A 23,468-nucleotide genomic window follows, 5' to 3' on the forward strand; every position below is an offset into this window, starting at 1 on the left:
AAGTCTATTCAATCCTGCTATTTGGAGCTGAAACATGACTTGCAACTGCATCTGTCCAGCCCCATCTCAACACTTTTTAATCTAAGTGACATCGGACAATCGGACAAAAAGAGAAATCAATAAACAGACTTTTTCAGAACGGACCGCCTATGAAGTTTGACTTCCCAGTCATCTCTCTTATACTTGGTTGCCAAGTGGACACTTCGTTGGATTGGACATCTTTTGTGATTGCCTGCCGAAACTCTGGCTCGAAGTCTTTATAACTTCGAACCAATCAGTAGCGGCTGGAAGCGTCCTAGAAAAAGACCCTTGTTCCGGTGGAGTGATAGTCTCGGAAATTTCCTGGAGCCAGCTGAAATTTTTCTGTCTGATGCAGACGTCCTTGCTGCAGAACACCTCGTGGAGAAGGCTTTCGACTAGTGACGAAGCTCTCAACGCCACTCCAGCATTAGCATTGAGTCGAGCAAGTTAAGGCAATTTGGCCTATTTGTAATCAATTGTTTAGCTCATAATCAGAACAAGCGGAATTCTTTGATTTTAACCTGGTAAACGCAAGAAAAATCAAACCTCCGACACACGCTCGAAAAAAGTCTATGATAAGAACTGAAACTAAATTGGATCAGTTCAAGTAGCGACACGTGTAGCAATCAGCATCCTTTTAATTGTTCTTGAAGTCTGGTAAAGCTGTTTAGGTGAAATTCGTTATAAGGTAAGGGCCAATGTGCCTAGACTAAGGCAACATTTCTTAATCCTTTTAAGCTACCATTGTATTCTTTTAAATAGCCTAGGTAAAAAAAAGGAGTCAGCCATCCTGTGAATCCTTAGTAGCCTAATACAGGCCAATTTATCTATTTTCATAATAGAGCACAGGTAGATATAATTAGCTTGTCAGTTGTTCATGATAGCCTATGTTTAGGCTATGATGTAACCTGACCTTACACTAATCTATTTGAGAACTTTAAGGTGGGATACTATCAGATGGCTAATTTGACAGTGTATATATATTCAAATCTTTAAATTAACCGACCAGTATTATAAGCCTAGGAGCCCCAGCTGGACATAGGCCTAAGGAAACATGTTAAGAAATAAATTTTTACTCCAAAATATGCAGAATAGTCATAGTTAACACATTTTGCAGGGGGAAAACCTCTATTTTCACTTCTTTCCTTGAATTTTGTTGAACCTACATAGGCTAAGTAATTTCAATAAATTTTTACCAAATCATATTATTGACTTACAAATAAAGTGAATATACCACTTGATGCCTTATTGGTCAATATCTACCAAATCATATTATTGAGTTAGGACTAAAGTGAATACACCATTTGATGCCTTTTTTTATGCTGATTACAAATATAATAAGCATTTCTATCAGAAATGAGTTTCAGCCCCCCCCCTATATAGGCCAATTCAGGGTTAGGTTAGGTATAGCCTATATAGGGGGGGGGGCTGAAATTAATTTCCAATAGAAATGATTATTATATTTGTAATCAGCATAAAGAAATGCATGAAACGGTGTATTCAATTTATTCAAAACTCAATAATATGATTTTGTAGATATTGACCGCCTTTTTTTATGCTCTTTCCAAGTATAATAATCATTTTTGTTGGAAATGAATTTTACACCCACCCCTATATACAAATTCAGGGTATGTATTTGCACATTAGGGAGGTAGGGGTAAAGTTTAAACTTACCTCTCATTTCCATCTGAAACCAATTTTGCCCCCACCCCTCCTAATGTGCAAATATAGGCTATAGGCCTACCCTTAATTGGCAAATATATATAGGGGTGGGGGTAAAACATATTTCCGACAAAAATGATTATTATATTTGGAAAGAGCATAAAAAAGGCATCAAGTGGTATATTCACTTTATTTGTAAGTCAATAATGTGATTTGGTAAAAAGTTACAGTAATTTCTACGTGACACTATAATTTAGCTAAGATTAAAGTGAAAAATATCATTTGATGCTTTTAATATCCTCTGTCATAATTCAGTAATTGCTTCTGGGTCTAATTGCCTCTTCAGCCCTTAAAGGGGTCCCAAAGGTATATTATATAAATTTTGAAAGAGCATAAAAAGAGCATTTTATGATGTTTTCACTTTCATCCTAGCTAAATTATATTACTCACTGCAAACTTACCATGAAATTTACCCACCCCCCCTAATGTGCAAATATATACCCTGAATTGTTGACAGCAAAGTTTTGAATCACAAAATTCAATGCTATTTATGTCAAAGGCATTTGAAAAACTTGAAAGGGTAGGAAAACAGTTTATATTTCAGTTGCCTAATAAGTGAGGTTTGTATTGTTGTAAATAAGTATTTTTGGAATATATTACTCTTGAACAACTTATTTATAAACTAGTGACATGTTTTTAACCACTTTTCAATAACTTAACTAGTGTTGATAATTTCTTTATTTGGTTACAGAAATGAAATACCTTTGGGGCCCCTTTAAGAGCTCAAGATGAAACTAGCCCCAGAAACAGTTATTGAATTACAAAAGAGCATCACAAAAAAGGCATCACATGACATTTTCACTTTCATCTTAGCTAAATTATAGTGCCACCTTGAAATTTACCCCTACATATTTACAGTATATACCCCCACCCCCCTAATGTGCAAATATATACCCATAATTGCACCCTGAGTCTAAATATAACATTGATTTGCATCACAAACAAGCTTTACACCCATATTAGCCATTTGGTGGATATCCCTTTAAGGTCCTCCAGGCCTGTAGTGCTCTTGACTCAATAAATCCCAGTCAAACCTCCACTACCTCTTCTCTGACTCATTCTCAAGTTGGTATTTGAAAGACTGGATAGAGGAAGTGCTTACAGTTGAGTCTTTCAATTCATTCCAGTGGTTTATGACTCTTCTTAAGAACTACATTTGCCAGATTCTCAATTGGGAGCTTAACTTTGGCAGCTTCTTTGAGAGTCCTCTTGTTTGATGATGACTGGTGCTATGGCTGCCAATGAAGATGGTAGAGTTTTCCTTTTGAAGTTTGTAAGTCAGTATTATACTGCTATCCATGCATATCTGTAGATGAGGGTAGGTAGCTTGAGTTGCTTGAGGTGGTCCTCACAAGAAGCTGCATTTAGGATTTTTCATGCACTTTGTTGCTCACCCCTCAAAATTTTTGGTGAGCCTTACATCTTGCCAATAAGAGATACCAGCAAGGCACATGCCAAAATCTGGATGGGGTCTTCTTCTTCTATTTAACAGCAGGCGGGCTTTTCAGTAAAACCATTTAGCCCTTTTCCTTTTGCTTCACTCTGTGGGCTACAGAGCTACTGGCTTGATTGCCTCATATTTATTAGATATATTCAGATATCTTTCAGCAGATCTTTTGACTCTAGGAGTTCAAATATAAGATGATAGATGTCGATTTCTATGCTCTGTGTGCAGGTATAGTTGGCTATGCTCTTGGCTGATAGTGGGATTTTGTGGTGTTTGAAGTATTTTAACAGTTTACAATGCCTGCAATGCAATAATTCATATTACAATGCCTGCAAAGAGGGGACAGGGGAATTGAGCCACTTGAATTAGAAAGCTTATATGAGAATGCAAGGAAATTTAGTCCATTTGTTCCAGAACGAATTCTATGATAAATTTTAGAAAGATACTTATTGGGAAAGGGGGAAAGGATAGGATTAATCTTATTAAAATTAATATCTGATAGCCTCCATCGGTAAATATCTCTAATTGGGATTGGTCTCCCACTTGGCTGGTCAATATTTATAGCATTTTTTGCTATTTCATCAACCTGATGATTACCACTTATGCCAGAGTGGCTAGGAATGTACTGAAAGTAAGTTTTTATGCCACTTGAAGCAAGATTATCAATAATACTGAGACAATGATAAGTGTCAATGTCCAACTTATATTGAGGAGCTGAGGCCAGCAACTCAAGGCTTGATAAAGAGTCGGAAAAGATGATAATATTATTCGAATTTTCAATCACAGGTTGGTTTTGCTTAAGGTGTTCTAATGCCATGATTATGGCATTTAATTCAGCAGACATTATAGATAAATTATTAAATAATCTCTCACCCATTGCAATTTTCAGGTGAGGAAGGAAAACACCACTTGCAACCTTCTCATCCATTTTTGACCCATCAACAAATATTTGGAAGTGATTTTTATAGGTAATTGTATTAAGTTCTGCAAATTTTTTCTGGACAAAAGCAATGGGGGTTAAATCTTTATTCCATTTTGAAAATTCAGTATTTATTATGGGAAATGACCAATTCCATGGAGGGGATTGGGGGAAAGTAGGTGCAATAGACTTTGCTGGTCCAGGGAACTTCTTTTTAATATTGGCATACTCATCTGCAATACCTCTATACATGGCTGGATTTCTTAACCAATTATGTAATGTGTGTGAGCTATTTGATTCAATTTTTGTAAGATGTTTTATCAAGAGAAAGCTACGTCTCTCCCTTATTGTTGTTAATCCACTCTCCATAAGCAGAAACTTGGTGCTTGTGGGTTTCCTAAGACCAAATATGAGACGTATTATATCATTTTGTGTTGTTTCAATTTTTTGCATCTGGGTCTTTGCACATGCACCATAGACAATGAGCCCATAGTCAATATGGGGTCTTATATGTGATTTAAAAAACTGCAGTAAGGTTTTCTCCTTACAACCCCAGGGTGTGGAAAGAAGTCTTTTTAGTATATTTGCTTTTCTATAACATTTTTTTATTGTGTTTGAAATGTGGAGGTGGAAATTAAGTTTTTGGTCAAGCATGAGACCTAGGTAATTAATATTATTATCTTCTGGAATAGTTGTTTTATTTAGAGTTAGTTTTGCATTAACATGGTTTCGCTTCCGGTGAAATTGGATTATTTTTGACTTGGTGGGTGGACTGGGTAAATCTGAATGTTGAGAGAATTTTTCAAACTGGAAAAGTGACTTTTGCAGATTTGACTGTGCTATCTGAAAGGTGTTGCCAGATGACCATAGCACCAGATCATCAGCATATTGTAGATTCGTGTGGGGTAGGTTCATGTCCCAGAGATATAGGGCAAAAAGGAGGCAACTGAGGACTGCTCCCTGAGGTAGGCCTTTGGATATTGTCTTTTGGGGTGAAGAGGCTGAACCAACACAAACAATGAAACTTCGCACTTCTATGAAGGATCTAATAAAGGATACTAGCTTAGGAGGTACTCCAAGGTTTGCAAGTTTATTTAAAAGGATTTGGTTGTTCACATTGTCATAAGCTCCTTCAAAATCTAGGAAAGCTGCCACTAGGATATTATTTTTTGAGAAAGATTCATTTATTGCATTTGTTAGCAAAATTAAAGCATCTGTTGAGGAGTGGTATTCCCTGAATCCAGTTTGAGTGTGTGGGATCATTTTATTTTTCTGAACCAACCAGAGGAGTCTGTGATAAATCATTTTCTCCATTATTTTCCCCATCACAGGTGTAATCATTATGGGCCTATAAGACTCAGGGTTATCATTTGGTTTATTTTTCTTTAGGATTGGTAGGAGGGACGAACATTTCCATATATTGGGGAACCTAGAAGATGCCCAAACGTGATCATAACAATTTAGCAGTTCTTGTTTGTATGAAGCTGTGAGATTCTTTATCCACGTAGGGTGTATATTGTCATAGCTGCTGATAGTTTTGGACCTAATATGATGTATTGCATTATTCAATTCCTGAATTGAAAATGGATTAGTTATGTACTCGGATCCTGGGCGTGGTTGGTAACTAGGGTTCATAGGAATTGTGGACAGCTTGCTTTGATTATTTGATGTTAGCTTATTAACAAAAAGAGTTGCAAATAGGTTAGCCTTTTCATTATCATTGTCATAATTGGTATTATTATGTATAAGCTCATACAGGAGTGGGTTGGGGGAAGTCTTTTTCCCACAGATGTGGCTTATGACTTTATGTATAATTGGCTCATTTTTTTTCTCTGGAGAGATTATTTGCAAAATTATTCCAGTATTTATATTTAGCATCTATTATAGTCCTTTTTAGATTAGATTCTGCTTGTAATTTTTTTAAATATGTAGTAGGTGTTGGTTTTTTTATGAATTCTGTCCTAGCTGCCTTTTTTATCCTCCATTTATTTAGGCACTCATTTGTCCACCATGCTTTAGGAATTTGTTTAGGGAATGTTTTCTTAGGTGTTGTCCTGGGGATAGCATGATTAGCTGTATTTATTAGTAAAGATGTCAAAGCTTCAGCATGTGTGTCAACTGTTGTCTTAGAAATGCATGAACTTTGGGTGAAACTTTTAATTTCATCATTTAGCTTATTTTGGAAAATAGACCAATTTGCTTTAGTGTTGATATATTTGGATGTATGAGATAAAGTTTCAGCAGGTTCATTTAGGGAGCAAACTATAGCAAAGTGGTCTGTACATAGACTATCAATTTTATTTATGGAAATTTTGTTCAAAAAATTTAAAGACACAATTTGTAGGTCAATTGTGGAGAAATTGCCACTTTTGGGGTTGAAATAAGTATTCAGGTTTGGAGGGGTAGCAACAACTAATTCATTATTATTTGAAGTCATATGCTCAATAAATTTACCAGCTTTATTTGCTGGTTTATTCCCCCACAAAAGGCTGTGGGCATTGAAATCTCCACAAATAATGATATTTTTTAACATATTAGAATTATTTATATAATTAAAGAAATCCTTGGCATCTGTAGTTTGGCCATTAGGGTTATAAAAGCTTATTATGTAGGTTTTTAAATTATTCAGCCAAACACTTATACCAATTACATCAACATCATTTTCAAAATCTGGAAAATTGATTCCACAAAATTTTATATTATTATTAACTAATAAAGCTACACCACCTCCTTTTCTCTCTGAAGATCTATCCTTTCTCAGGATAGTATATCCCAGAGACTTAATTTGTTGATTTTGGGTTAAATGAGTTTCTTGGAGGCAAGCAATATTAATTGAATTATTATTCATAAATGATGTTAGTTCATTTAGCTTATTTTCTGTGAGTGATCTTACATTCCATTGGAGTATTGATAAATGTTGTGTTGTTTATTTATTCTTCATATGGATGTGTATCAATGTTCAGCTTTGTTAAGAGTAAAGCAAGATTGTTTTTTGATTGAATGAGCATATCATCTGGGATGTAAATTTTTGCCAATTCTGCAATAATTTTTGTTTTCTGTAGTTGATGTATGTTCATGGCCTGAACTGCATTACAGTTTAGAATGAATAAGCATATATTTGGGGATTGCATTTTTGGTAGTGCATCCTGTTTGTTGGTTAATGGATTAATTCCTGGTAGTGTTTCTGGTTTGTTTCTTCTTGGGAGGGAGGGCCAGGCTGACCTCATCTCACTGGACAAGGAGGCTTGTTGGCTTAGTGATTCCTTCTGATAGAGATTTGAGCTAGGGGGCTTAGAAGATGGTGTTTTATATGGGGTGCTTGATGCATTGGGGGCAATTGACTTGGGGGTTTTGGTTGGTTTCACTACAGGCTTTATTTGGTATTGTTGGGCAGCATTTGCTTCTATTGCTGCAAAGGGGTATGGGATTGCCTTCTCTGTTGATATTTGGAGTGTTAGAGCTCTTTTCTTGTATGCAGGGCATAATGATTTATTTGTAGATTCATGTGGGCCTTTGCAATTGATGCATGTAGGCTGAGTGTTGTTGCAAGTTGTCAGCTCTTTAGGATGGAAAGATTTACAATTACTACACTCTTGGAGAATTTCATTGCATTTGTTTGTTGTGTGTCCCAGTTTGAAACACTTCTGACACTGAATAGGCTTAGGTTTGTATTCCTTGTGTGGTTTGATTTGCCCAAATAGGAATAATTTTTCTGGGATATCAATTTTATCCTTCAGTGTGAATAAGAAGGATCTACTAGTTTTTATGCCATTAGAGTTAGGTTTACCAAGTTGGGTAACATCCTCAACTGGGAATGTGTTTCCAGCCCTATCTGAGAAGCCTTCTTTTAACTCCTGAGTAGATATCTCTGGGGGGAACATTATAAACTACTTTTTTTGTTGGTGATTGTTTTGGGTTCCAATTAGATGCAATAATTGGGGTATTCAGAAGGGATTTAAGGTTAATTATTGTATCTGCTGATTTCTGATCTTTTACAGCTATTAGCAGAGATCCATCACGGTTAATGTTAAGAGAGAACATTGATTTTAGCAATTTAAAAATTGCAACTCTTATTGCAGTGATCATTTTTATTTCAAAGGGGGTAGTGGGAGTAATTTTAAGGTAAATTCCTAAGCTTTTGGAGGGATGATCTTGGGCAGGGAGAGGAGAAATGCTTTTAATTGGGGAAATTTGGTTCCTTGTTTTGTAGATTCTAGATAGGACCTCTTGAAACCTAATATCATTATTTATGGTTAAATTAGCCCCTACACTTATCATTGTCCTATTCTCCGAATTGGAGCTATCATTTGAACTTTGAGAAAGTGTGCTTGACCAGCCAAGATGGGTATCTTTCACTATGGCACATTCACTGGAATTTGATTTGGGATCTGGGGGGACATTTTTTTTGGAGGACTTCTAAACATTGCCTATTGGAAAAAGCTTTAAACAGAGAAAAACAAAACTAAAGCAAGAAGGGAAAATAGAATGATATCAAACCGTCTGCACTATACTATGGGGAGGAGAACACCACAGTATAGCCCTGAGGATGAGTTGAGCAGGATTGGTTTGGTATAACTGCTGATTAGAAGCGATAATAATTCACAAGAAAATTTGTTTTAATTTTCTTATAGAGTTGCTGTTGTGATTTTGGGGTCTAATAAGAGCTTGAAAAAGTTTTATGAATATTGTTGCCTCTTGTCTGTTTCAATAGACCAAGGATAGAATTTGCTTAGAAAAGAATATGCTGACCATAGCTGTGGAACATTTGCTTGTTTTTGACAATAATACCAAGGTCCCATTCTACTTCTCTATTCTCTAGATGTTTCCTTGTTTTGGTGATGGGATTAGAAACTGAGTAGATAGCCATTGGGTTGTTGGATCCACGGTACAAAATACAGCAGTCTTGAGTCCAATCCTATTGCCTGTCTATGTTGTGTTGGATGTTCTGTGGGTTTACAATGCCAAAAAGTTTGGCATCATCAGCAAACAAATGCATATTATTATCCACATGATTAAAAATATTGTTGATATACATCAAGAAAAGGGTAAGGCCCAGTACAGTTCCATGTGGTACCTTACCAATTACTATGGTCTAATCAGAGTAGATTAGCTAGCCACCCATCTTGAATTAACATACTTTCTGCTTACAGTTGGTGTGAAATTCATTACCCAGTCTATCATGGCTGAATTGATGCTGGCAACATAATTTGGAGTGTAGTCAACTATGGGATTCCTTGGCAAGGTCTAGCAGCAGTAGGTTGACTGGATGTCCATAGCCAATCAGATTTGTAATTACTTTGTGTGTTTCCAATAGGTTCATTTTGATTTGGCTAGAGACATACTACCAAAACTTCTTTGGGTCTGTCTTGGCCACAGTTTATAGAATTAGCAGTATGATTATTCCCTATCTCACCCATTATAACCACCCAGACTGAGGTGCGAGTGCTCCAGAGAATGTTTTTGCAGATATAAACATAAGCGGCATCAGATTTTTTCACGGGTAGACAAGTCAGATTTCTCTTGGACGCAAAACTTGGCTTCAACGTTGGAACACTAATTTTGAAAAAACTAATTTTAAATTAATTTATTCCAATACATATATAAAAATCGGTAATTAGTAGTGTAATGTTATTATTAGATGTTTTTAGAAATTACAAATTGGTTTCAAAGTCTCAAGTTGGTTTCAAAAGCATTTTGAGAAAGTTTCTGCCAAAATACGTGTTCCAGGGTAATTGGACTGATGATGGTAGATCAAATGAGAGGAGCTGTTTGTATGCGCTGATATAAATATACATATATATATATATATACACTATGAAAACTTTACAAAAAAGAAAGTTTTTTTTAAAGAAAAGTAAAGGCCATATTGAACTTAAGATCAGTAAAAATAAAATTTTCTGAAAGTTCCCTAAGAATTTTACAAAAAACACATCTTAACAGATGTTTGGTATTTTCTTGGATAGGGCTATTATGGCAACTTTTACCACAGCAACCAATAATTAGAACCCAAGTCCTAAAATTGGTCTCAATCAGGAACCCTTATCTAAATTCACAAAGTGCAAAGATTTTCAAACAGAGGTGTTTATTGTTTAAAGTTCAGGCAAGGTCTGCCCATTTCATACAAAAACATTGATTGAAAACGAAATTAGTCTTATCTAGAAAATAAATATCATAGAAAATAAACATCATGACATGAAAAAAAAGAAGATAAACCATCCAGTGGCAGATCCAGTGGGGGGGGGAGCAAGGGGTGCCCCCCTATAGTAGTCTAAAGTAGCGTAATTTACCTAATTAACGCAAGTTTGCATTAATTAAACTTGCTCCTAACGTAAGTTTGTCGGATCAACCTATTTTGCGCCCCCCCCCCTAAAAAATCCTGGATCCGCCCCTGAAACCATCACACCTACTCCACCAGTTATTAGAAGAAAAAAAAAGTCCTTATTTTTAAAAATTTCATCAACCCCCCACCCCCTTTCTTATAAAATCCTACATAGGGCGATCAGTTGAGCCCACTATATATAAATAATAGATTAAGTCATCATTTGTATATAAATTAAGTCATACCTGTGGGATAGGACACTTGCAAACCACTTGGCTGGCTCACCAAGTATTTTTCTGCTTTTGCAATTACAAATAATCCACTTTGTAACCATTTCTCATTGATTGACGAAAACACACTGACCCGCTAATGCAGAAATAAGTGGGAGGAGCTTTTTGTTTGCACCGAGAATGAAGACCAGAAATGATCTGCAATAAACTTACTGGATAATTCTATAAACTGTGGTCTTGGCTTTGTCATTAAGTTTCAAATCTCATTTGCAAGGCCTATATCAAGTTTTTAAGTTAGTTCTGGGTTTTAAAATATTTTTCTCTGTTTTCAGGGTATTGGTGCTTTTTGTATTTCTTTTGATATCAGCTTTTACAGCTGATTTCCCTCTTAATCTCTTTTGTCATTGTTGGAAGTGTTCTTGGTTTAGGGACAAGTTTGCTCAAAGTGTACTGATTTGTTTTGTTTATAAGTTACTCTTTGAAGCACTGACATTACTGTTCTAAATAACTAGATAAGCTGTTGTCCCATGCAATGCTGACAAGATTCATTCTAATCTTCTCATAATTAATAAAGGTCTTCTTGATATAGCAATTTATTAATATGAGCAATGTTGTTCTGATATCTATGGTAACTTTATCATTTTTTCTAATTGGGAGCATGTATGAGGTGGACAGGAGAGCTTCTGGTCTCCTGAGAAATAGCAAGTCAAGAAGGCCTGGTTACTGTCCATCCCTAAAACCCATTAGCTGGTCAACGATTTGGTGGAGAAGGGGATCATGAACAATGCCAATAATTTGGCTCTTAGGACCAGATGGGACATGGGGAAACTGGTCTTTCCAGGCGACATTAGGCAGGTTGAAGTCCCCTGCAATTAGTAGATCATCCTTGGTGGATATCTGCAATCTTGTGGATAAGCTCTGCTAGCTTCCTATCTGTTTCTTCTGGCAACAGCACAGATGGACTTCTATACATTGCTATAGAAGTCTATATTCTATATATACATTGCTGATTCTGACAGGAGGGTGTCTTTGATTCTCAGTAACTAAAAAATCACAGAAAATGGTGTTGACATGGGATCATCCAGTGGAGTAGTCAAATGTTGTGATGGTGTAAGAAGACATAACCAATTTTAACCTATAATTCCTAACTTAACCACTTTCCAATAGGCCTATAGGAAAAAGTTACTTGTCTGAAATTTTACCATTAATTTTTCCATCACTTTTTATAGACTACATATTTGAGTTTGTATTCAAATTTGATTGTAGCCTAGTCTACTGATAAATAGGTTAATTTATAGTAAGGTAACTGACCTTTGACTTACTCTGGTATCTGCCCATCAACAGCTTTTGTTGCTATATCCATCAACAGCTTTTGGGTCTGTTTTTGGACATAGTCTATATTTGCTGATCATCCTTGTTCAGGGATGTTGCAATTCACATCCCAAATTCTAGAAATGGTTGCACCAGACCCTTGTACAATTTGGTCATAACTTTGGATGATCTGCAATTTCCCAACTTATTATCAACCAAGACTCCAAGATCTTTATTGCTGCTACTGCTTATGAGTGCCTGGTTTGAACCATCACTGAATTCCATAAAATACTAACACTTACATTTATTTGCTCCAAAGTGAATGACTCAATATTTCTGGATATAAATACTTGTGCCAGGATTTTGCCCACTTTGAGAATGCATCAAGATCAGCTTAGATGACTTTGGTACTTTGTGGGTCATGGACAGGCTTGATTATTTTGAAATCATCTGCATATGAGCACATCTTATTTCTTATAGATAGAGATGCATTGTTGATGAAAATATTAAATCAAGTTAGAACCAAAACCGTCCCTTGAGGTACTCCAAATTTTACACCTGTTATGATGGATACATGATGAATCCTGTATCCAGCAGTTTTGGTGATGGTAGTCACCTGACTTGTCTATGGTGTGCCATGGTTTGTTGAACCAATCCATGTTCACTGACAATTGAACCCATCAATACTGGCAACAGTCACTGAATTTTCACTTAGAGAGTTTTATGAGCTGACAGCCAGGGGTGAATCTCCAGCATTTATATTGGAGGAGGAGGGGCAAGAGGGGTCCACATCCAGATAGTCAAGAGGCAGGGGATATATAATATTTTTTCTCCACATTATTGGGGGGGGGGCTATCTCCCAAGCCCCCAAACGACGCCCCTGATGAAAGCTCTATTGGTAAAGAATTTGTTCCTCAGTTTGATTGGTTTTTGAAAAGCTTATGAGAATGAAATCAAGTTCTTTTTGAGCAATTAGGTTGAAAAAGCTTAGAAATAATGTATATACTTTGGGGCAGTTAAAACTACAAGATGGCATTTCTAATATGAAATTATCAATTTCCATAATATGTAAACTTTGAAATGGTATGCTCTACTTGAACTTTAGTGAACTGTAATTTAATCTTCCTTTATTTACAGTCAAAAGTCATGTTTCTACAGTTCTTTGAATGGTATTTTACCTTATGCTTTAAATTAGTTTAAATCATAACATTCAGTAAGCAAGGTAATCCAGTAGATGCTAGGTCAGTGAGGTGAGCAGGATTATCAGAAGTGTCTCACTTAGTTTGCTATGCTTTTGTGTACCAGTGTTGATTAATCCTTGAAAGTCTCAACACTAGAAACAGTCTTCTTCTTCTAATTCACAGCAGGCGGGCTATTCAGTTGATACTATTTAGCCCTCTTCTTTTTGCTTCACTCTGTGGGTTACAGAGCTACTGTCTTGGTTGTCTCTTATTTATTAGATATTCTTAGATATCTTTCAATAGATCTTTTGACTCAAGGAGTTAAAATATAAGATGGTAGATATCGATTTCTGTGCTCAGTGTGCAGGTATAGTTGGCTAGGCTAGGCTCTTGGCTGATAATGAGATTTTCTGGTGTTTGAAGCATTTTAACAGTTTACAAAGCAAGGTATGTTGTGCAGACGTCAGCATATTACATTCAAATAGGCAATGGTCAATTGTTTCATTATTCATATTACAATGCCTGCAAAGAGGGGACAGGGGAATTGAACCACTTGAATTAGAAAACTTATATGATAATGCAAGGAAATTTAGTCCATTTGTTCCAGAACAACTTCTATGATAAATTTTAGAAAGATACTTATTGGGAAAGGGGGAAAGGATAGGATTAATCTTGTTAAAATTAATATCTGATAGCCTCCATCGGTAGATATTTCTAATTGGGATTGATCTTCCACTCGGCTGGTCAATATTTATTGCATTTTTTGCTATTTCATCAACCTGATGATTACCACTTATGACAGAGTGGCTCGGAATGTACTGAAAATAAATTTTTATACCACTTGTAGCAAGATTATCAACAATACTAAGACAATGATAAGTTTCGATGTCCAACTAATGCTAAGGAACTGAGGCCAGCAACTCAAGGCTTGATAGAGAGTCAGAATATATGATAATATTATTTGAATTTGCAATCAAAGGTTGGTTTTCTGTAAGGTGTTCTAATGCCATGATTATGGCATTTAACTCAGCAGACATTATAGATAAATTATTATATAATCTCTCACCCATTGCAATATTCAGGTGAGGAAGGAAAACACCACTGGCAACCTTCTCATTCATTTTTGACCCATCAACAAATATTTGTAAGGGATTTTTATAGGTAATTGTATTAAGTTCTGCAAATTTTTTCTGGACAAAAGTAATGGGGATTAAAACTTCATTCCACTTTGAGACCTCATTATTTATTATGGGACTGGACAAATTCCCTGGGGGGGATCGGGGGAAAGTGGGTGCAATAGACTTTGCTGATATGGGGAACTTCTTCTGAATATTGGCATACTCATCTGCAATGCCTCACATGGCTGGATTTCTTAACCAATTATGTAGTGTGTGTAAGCTATTTGATTTAATTTTTGTAAGATGTTTTGTCAAGAGAAAGATACGTCTCTTTCTTATTGTTGTTAATCCACTCTCCATGAGCAGAAACTTGGTGCTGGTGCGTTTCCTAACACCAGATATGAGATGTATTATATCATTTTGTATTGTTTCAATTTTTTGCATCTGGGTCTTTGAACATGCACCATAGACGATGAGTCCGGAGTCAATATAGGGTCTTATATGTGAATTATAAAACTGGAGTAAGGTTTCCTCCTTACATCCCAATGGTGTGGAATGAAGTCTTTTTAGTATATTTGTTTTTCTATAGCATTTTTTTATTGTGTTTGAAATGTGGAGGTGGAAATTAAGTTTTTGGTCAAGCATGAGACCTAGGTAATTAATATGATTATCTTCTGGAATAGTTGTTTTATTTAGAGTTAGTTTTGCATTAACATGGTTTCGCTTCCGGTGAAATTGGATTATTTTTGACTTGGTGGGTGCAATGGGTAAATCTGAATGTTGAGAGAATTTTTCAAACTTGAAAAGTGACTTTTGCAGATTTGACTGTGCTATCTGAAAGGTGTTGCCAGATGACCATAGCACTAGATCATCAGCATATTAGATGTAGTATATTACTCAAGTAAGACTTCCACCTGATAATAGAAACCTTGAATGTCAGAGGTGGTTTTGGAGTGGAGACAGAGGGGGCACTTGCCCAGGGTACAACAATTTTAGGGAAAAAATTTCAAATAAATATTTTAGCATTTATAATCATTTATTAATATTTGAAATCTTTTTTTTTTAAATAAAGTAGAGGGCACAGTTGGCAATAAGTGTAAGTAAATTCAATCCAAATTTTTCATTTTCCCATATAAAGTAAGAAAATTCATATTTATATAAATGAAAAATTTTGTTAGTAAATTAAAATTTTGTTAAAATTTTATCTAAAATTTTTTGGGAGACAGAGGGGCGCTAATTAAGATTTTGCTCCAGGTGGAAGAGAGGTCACAATTGCTACTGTTGTATATGCACTATATTTGGTTTTGTATGAAGTTGGAGACTGAAGTTATGTAGCTAAAGTTTATTGTTGTTGTTCTACGAAAGGCATGTGACCTTGTCATAAAAATTTTCTAATTATTTTTCGGTCTACTGAGTTTATCGTTTAGCCATTCTTGTCAAGATTATCACAGTATATAAAATTTGTGAGTAGTTATTCAAATTAGAGGTATGTTGGCAATTTGAGTATGCAATAGTTTTGCAAAAGAACATTAGATATATCAGGATGGATTCAACAATTGAAAACTCTATGGATGTTGCCCAACTCTGTATGAAAGTGTGCATTAGCAAATCAAATATCTATACAGTTAAGTGAATCGTTTGTAAGCTGGCTAGTAAAATCAGCTTTGATTTCCATCTTTGATAATTAGTAGAAAGCTACTTGGCTGATATTAGCCTAGGGAAAAAAACCAACAAAGAGAGAAATAACTAAATGAAAAAACGACAAACAAGACTGCGGCCAGTAGAGAGAAAATATAAAACAACGTAGATATTTCGCATGTATGCAAACTAGGCGTCCTCAGCACAATAGAAACGAAGATAAAAAAAAAAAACACTAAAAACAAATAAAAGCACCACCAATATTAATACAATTGTTGCAACTGATCAACGTAGGGAAAAAAAGCTATTAGAGTTGCTTCGATGGGAACACCAAAGCAACCGACTTTTTTTTGTCATGGCTGGCCAGTTCGGCTTAAGATCTTTCATTCTTCAATTGATATTAGGGAGAAAACAAGATTTGAATAGACTTAGAGAGTGAATTTATGCCACTTATAAAAAGCACTACTGGCTAGTGGTTTTTTAATCAAATTCTATTTATTACCCTTTGGCTTTAAAACCACCTAGAAATTTCAATACTTGGTTAATTTTGTAAATCAGTAACTTCATGAAATCGATTTTGGAAACCTTCAGAAAATCATCATGATAGCCTATCTAATTGCTGTGACAGTTTTTTTGAGCTGGTTGATTAGCAAATGGAAGCATGGTCACTTTTCAAATAGCTTGCTATTTCAAATGATATTTGCAATCATTTTCAGTTGTCTTATAAGCCAGCTATCGTTTCATTAGATGTTTACAACTAGCACAATTCTGCAATTAAGACATGGCTTGTCACAAATAACCCCAGAGGCATTGCCTAATTTTTCAGTGTTTGGAGACAATTTCTGTGTTTAGTGCCCCCTTCCCCTGCCTCCGGGCTGATCTAAAAAATAATTTTTGAGAGTCTTCAGCTCCTCACCTGGTCTTGGCTAATCTTCAAAACTATATGTGAAAATAGTGCATTTTCAATTTGCGTAAATTAAATGATTATATACTACTTGAGGGAGTGGCCAAGGCTTCATTGGGTTTTGGCTGATTCCAAAACAAATTAACAAAAATAAATATTATTTTCAACTGTTTAGTTAATAAAATCAGAAAAATAGACTCTCTGTCATTACTCTTGTTAACACAAATAAACCCTCCATAAGTTCTGAATATTATTCATAAAATTTGCAGTTAAATTCAACTCTTTAAAAATCTCAATTTGGCTAACAAAAAAAGTTTCTAGAAACAAGGTGTTTTCAGAAAAGTAAAGAGCTATTTTAAAACCTAAAATGAACAGAAAGTACTGTATATGAACAAATGAAACCTAAAACAAACCTAAATTAATATTAGAAATATACAATTAATGAACAAGCAGTAACATGGACGCCAAGAGAAGAACAGAAATAAAAATCAATTATCAAGTCAAACTTAAACAAACATAAATTACCTTAGAATCGGAGTGGAGCACCCACTACTTCCCCCTCAGCCTCCACAGTTTCAACCCTCTAAAGGCTACAACCTCATTTGTGTTTATCTAAAATGGCGTGTACTTCAAACTTTGTTGTTTTATTTGTCAAAACTAGTGTTATATCTCGTAAAATTGTGTATTCTACGTATTTTACCGTAATTTTACGAACCCCCGTAAATTGGGTATTTTACCGGTATTTTACGTATTTTACTGGTATCTTACATATTTTACGAGAGCTTGCAATTTTCAGATTATAAAAGCGCTAAGAGGCTGGCAGGAACAGGTTTGGATACCATTTTGTTTTATGTATAGCTGTATTACCCAGTTAATTTTAAAATGGTGAAATATTAACTGAAATATAATTATACTATATAAATATATATTAGTTCTGGAGGCTGTTAAAGACAGAAGGGGCTACAAGTAAGATTGACATATGACAAAAAAAAAAAAAAGAAAAAAAATCAGGTAGCTGAGAAAAACTAGGGTAATGTCAGCTAGTGGACAGAAAAGAAGCGAAAATGACAGAAGGAGATATTTCGTCAAGGACTTCTGCCCAGTCGTCTTCACTGCTCAAAAAAAAAGAAAAGCTAACCACATAAAGCAACTCTTAACAGAACAAAAGAAAACTGAATCAAACAAACCAAGCCAGAATAAATGAGACTATTCACCAATTAGAATGGGCAAGAACTATTTGCTTACTGATTGCCTTAGCTTGTCTACTGACCTAATTTTCATTAAAAGCGTGGTCAGATGATCTTAATTTAAACTGAAGTAAAATGTTATTTGAAGTTATGGTAAATTGGGTTTATAGGAATATCTCCAGCATCTCTATTTAATGCAAGGCCTGTATTGACTAATTTTTAAGTTTCAATTGCCTTCCTAAAAGAATATGGAAAGCCATTTGCTTCAGATATTAAAAGTTGCATCATCACAAGTAACTGAATAATCTGGATTTTCAACGATGTGGAGGGCCAAAGCAGAACCAATATCCTCATATTTATTTTAAATTTCACATCCCAGAGAAATCTTGCGTTCATGCCGTCGTTCCTCCGGGAGTTGGCGCTTACTCTCATTTCCGGAACAAATCCCTTCTTCCACGGATCCCCTCCTCTCCCATTTTTCATTTGGATAATTCTGGATCTTCATTAGAAGGGAAATTGGAATTTCTACTCTCCTGTTCAAGTCAGAGGCAATCGTATAGCATTGCCTATAGTAAAGACTCATAAGGGTTCAAGGTATGAATATCTCTCCATTCATTTTTCCCAAATGGGGCAAGGGGGCAGTTCCCCCCCCGCCAATAATTTCGAGAGAAAAAATATTATTTAGCCCATTCCCCTTGACTCTCCGGATGTAGACCCCTCTTGCCCCCCCCCCCCCCTGCTCAATCAAAATGCTGGAGCTGTGCCCCTGTTTCCGAGGGAACTCCTTATTTTCCGTAACATTACATGTTTAAATTATAATCATGGTTGCAGCATTAGCTGCAGCCTAGTAAAGAGCGAACCACAGCACATAGTATCCAAAAATTAAAAAACACGCTTAGATTAGAACTGCCTAGTGAAAAAAATTGCCATCTGACGTGGATTCAGGAATGGTAACTATTGTTTCGGTTCGTCTCAAGAGTAAACGTTTATTGTGAAAAGAAATTTATGGTGATTTCGAAAAAAGCCCGGAACCCCTCGAAATTGGCGTCAGATCCAAATGATAAGTGTACCATTGGAATCAGCATTGCCCGACAATCACTTTTTTGCATGGGTATCACTGATCTGTCTCCTGTTTTCATTTTCTTTTTTTTTCTACCAGGGCTAGTGGGTGACCAGAGCATCATAGAGAGATATTCCATGGCTCATTCGAACGAAAATTAAATTTGCTAGTGCCCTTTTTAAGTGACCAAAAAGATTGGAGGGCACCTAGCCCCCCTCCATCTACAGTCGTTGGATCAAAATTTTGAGATAGCTGTTTTGCTCAGCATACGTTAAAGGTCTAATAAATGTGGTTTTGATGATTCTATGACCCTCTTCAGTCCCTGGAGAAAGAGCTGTACGTGGTATTGGGCGTATCGGTATCGGGTGTATCGATAGTGGGCGGATTGGTATTGCGCCTCTCGGTATCGGGCATATCGGTATTGGTTGTTTTTTTTTCAATCATAGTTTTGTGCCATCTATCATGGTTGAAGCAGTAGCTGCAATTACGATTGCAGCAGAAGCTTCAACCTAGTAAAGAGCAAATCACCGCCCCTAGTTATTAAATGCGGAAAAATGCATATTGAAAAAAACGGCCTGTTGAGAAAAATTGCTATCTGACACTGATTCAGGAATGGTAACTGATTCAGGAATTATTTCGGTTAATCTTAAAAGTAAAAGCTTATTCCGAAAACAAATTTATTGTGATATCGAAAAAGATCCTGAAACTCGAAAATGGTGTCAGATCAAAATAGAAATTGCACCACTAGAATCAGTATTGCCAAAACCCTTGTATCATGGTTGCAGCAATAACTGCAATCTAGTAAAGAGCGAACCATCGCCCATAGTAACCAAAAGTTGAAAATGTGTTCTGAAAAAAACCTGCCTTTTGAGAAAAAATTTCCATCTGACACTGATTCAGGAATGGTAACTATTATTTTGGTTCGTCTTAAAAGTAAGAATCTAATGCAAAAAGAAATTTATGGTGATTTCGAAAAAGGGCCTGAAACCCCTCGAAAATGGCGTCAGATCAAAATAGAAAGTATACCATTGGAATCAGCATGGTCGAAAACCCACACAGGGAAATCACAATGCCCCTCCTTGAACAACAAGGAAACTCACTTTTTTGCACGGGTAGCACTGACCTGTCTTCTTTGTTTTCCAGGCCTACGGGTTACCAGAGCATCATAGAGAGATGTTTAATGGCTCGTTTAAAAGCTATTTATCATATATACGTGCTTTTTTATAAATTCCGTCATCTACAAGTGCCAGATGGCACTAAAAAATGGTACTTTTTATGCCATTTCTCAAGGTGTGGGGCTAGCGGGCTACCAAAACATCGTAGACCGATATTTAATAGCTTATATTGCTCATATCCACGTTCTTCCTATAACTCCCACCATCTGCAAGTGCTAAATGGCAATTTTAATGCCATGTCTCAAGTGGAAAAGCTGGGGCTAGTGGGCTTTGAGAACTTTTTGGAGAGTTGTTTAATGGCTTATTTTAAAGCTATTACTCATATCTACGTGCTTTTATTAATTCTACCATCCTCAAGTGCCATATAGCACTAAAAACAGCACTTTTTGTACAGCACTTGTTTGCCACTTCTTAAATGGAAAAACTTGGAAGCATAAAACGGTACCATTGGAATAATTATGGTACAAATCCTTGAGTGGAGGTTTATAAGAACCCCTCACGTATACTCTCCCTCCCAACCCTTTGGTAAGTTTCATAAATCATCTGCTCACTTTAAAAGTAAAAGATTATTGCGAAAACAGATTTATGGTGATCTCGAAAAAAGCCAGAAATCCCTCAAAATGGTGTCAACATTTTGTAATTATGCTGTTTTTGTAGCTGTTCACCGCCGTATTCTCTAGAGGCTGTCATCTTCAAACATGAACTATTTCGGACAAATATCAGAAATACTCACGATTACTAAGGAAAATTTGTTAGAATTATTTGAAAAACAATCAGAGCTTAAATTAAAAAAAAAATCAGCTGAAAGTAAAGAGTAACATTAAAACTTAAAACGAACGGAAATAATTGATTTGTATATGACGGGGCTGCCTCCTCCCTCGGAGAAAAGGACGGTTGCAGTGTTGTTTCTACATTAAACTTAAATAAAAATGGGCACAGATTAATTTAAAAAACAAAGCTTTTCCGAGGGAAGTAAACAGCGAAGTTGAAACTTCAAATGAACAAAAATACTTACTTCACAGTTTATCTAACATATATCAAGACAACTAGTGCAGATAAATCAACTGGTGTTATTTCCCTATGTTTGTAGGATTACAGAAAACTAGCGCTTTACTGAAAACACAAAAACCAGGTATAAAAAACAAGAATATTGATTTGGGAGTCAACAGTTAGTACGTAGCCTCTCAACAACAAACCAATCTATTACGTTTGTTATAGTCTTACACGAGCCGTGATACCAGTAAAATTATCTACACAAATAAAATTATCTTAAAAACATAGGCATACAAATGAATATTATCTTAATACGTTTAAAGTCATTAAACACCATAAAAAATATGGATTGATTTTTCAGGTAACATCTTAGTCTCACCTAGTATTAATCGAAATGAAGAACAAATAAATTATAATACGAACTCGGAAAAACCAGTTATTTCTCTCTATACAACGGAGAATTTTAAGTTATGATACAAATTCTAAAGCGAGTCTGTAGTCCTAATACTACCAAGATTGGTTCACTTCAAACTTGTCTAAAAAATAGTCATAAAGTGTCCTTTTCAAATCAAAACGACAGTCAATCATTGGACTGAGCTCATTGTGCAGAAGTAATGCCAAATTAAACGAACAAAAATTAAGCAACAATCCTAAAATGCTTTATTTTTATACTGTTAAAAGTGTCCTTAAATGGTTTACTTTTACTGTACCAAAACTCCTATATTGTTTTGTGTTTTCATCCTACAAACATAGGGAAATATCACCAGTTGATTTATTTGCACTAGTTTTGTCGATATATGTTAGATAGGCTGTGAAATAATAATTTTGGTCCGTTTTAAGTTTCAACTTTGCTCTTTACTTCCCTCAGAAAACCCTTTTTTTAAAATTGAAAATATTAATTCCTGGAAGTTTCAGCAATTTTAATTTTCAGAGGCATACCTTTTTTCGGTATTTTCATCGAAAAAATGAAAAGTAACAAAATTACTCCCTGCCCCTAGATTATGAATAATGCATTTTTTTCAAGTCTAAAAGAAATTAAAAACTAAAAAAAGAGAAAATGTTTAAATATAGTCTGTATCTGTTAAAACCAAACTTTACTTTTCTTGGTATTTTCATTGAAAAAATTGAAAGGCAACAAAATTTCCCCCTTAGTTTATGAAAGAACATTTTCCAAATCTTAAAGAAATTCAAAAAACTAATAAAAGAGAAAATGTTGAAATATATTTTGTATCTACTAAAACTAAACTTTGAATGCTTTTTGCATTTGAAGTCTATCTGGCCCTGTCTGCAACCCATTCAAACTTAAAACCTATCAGAGACAAGGAAAATTGGGTCCATTTTTGGGTGTCATTGCCCAGTGAACCCGAAATTAGTTTTAAAATGGTTTATGTATAAGGGTCCACCTGGTCCAGCAATATAAATGGTCCAAGCTTCAAATGGCTCACATAACTGATCGACTATTTGAATTTTCCTTTCTCTTTGCCTATCTACCCTAGTTCTGTCCTAGGATGGATGATAGACTAGCTATCAACAAGTTCAATGAATCATTTTATAAAATTCTAAAATGTTATGCCAGCTTTGCCTCTCACAGAGACCATCTGTCTTGGCTTTACTCTATTAGCCATGGTTCTCATGTTTTTATTCTTTCCCACCAAGTTAATTTAATTCAAAAATCAACGGACTCGGAAAATATGTTATTATAAAATGTTAAAGCCAATTGGAGCCAGAAAATGTATTGTCCCATTTTTGGGCATCTTTCTGATCTGGTCTGTGCAAAAATATTAAAAGTCTTGGCCGATTTGAGAACAAGTTGTTGACCCATTTGGAGACGAGACAAATTTTAACATTTTTTGTCTGTGCTTAGGAATCCCCTTAACACACTGACTTAGGGATAGTAGTTTTAAGGCCAATGTGCCTGTTTCATTGGGACGACAACGTCACAGCCTTTCAGATGACAACGTCACAGCCTTTCAGATGACAACGTCACAGCCCAAAAACTGGAATAGTATCACCCGTCAATAGTAAACACCCGGTAGGCCGGTATAATGATAAAAAAAACCTTCGTCTTCAGAGGTAATAATACAGGGGATTGACACTTGTCAAACCAGCAGGTAAAGGGCAAGCTTCCAGGAGATATCAAATCTTGTCTTGGACAAGATATCTTGTCTTGAAAAGGCCGAAAGTTTTTGATAATTTGAAAAGGAAAAAGAATAACTAATAAAATGGTTCTAGGCATTGACACC

The 23,468-nt window shown here is 35.5% G+C and overlaps 1 protein-coding gene across 1 annotated transcript in view; it reads left to right on the plus strand.

The window, feature by feature from the left end:
• Positions 1-573: 573 nt before the first annotated feature.
• Hmgs (hydroxymethylglutaryl-CoA synthase) overlaps positions 574-23,468 on the plus strand; it is an 82,549-nt gene continuing 59,654 nt past the window's right edge. Inside the window, exon 1 of the mRNA XM_089100192.1 lies at positions 574-709. The gene's annotated coding sequence lies outside the window, so the exon portion shown is untranslated. The remainder of the gene's footprint in view (positions 710-23,468) is intronic.

Source organism: Artemia sp. Qi Xiang Cuo, chromosome 14 (assembly GCF_049724085.1).
Source record: "Artemia sp. Qi Xiang Cuo chromosome 14, ASM4972408v1, whole genome shotgun sequence".
In the NCBI taxonomy this organism is placed as follows: domain Eukaryota; kingdom Metazoa; phylum Arthropoda; class Branchiopoda; order Anostraca; family Artemiidae; genus Artemia; species Artemia sp. Qi Xiang Cuo.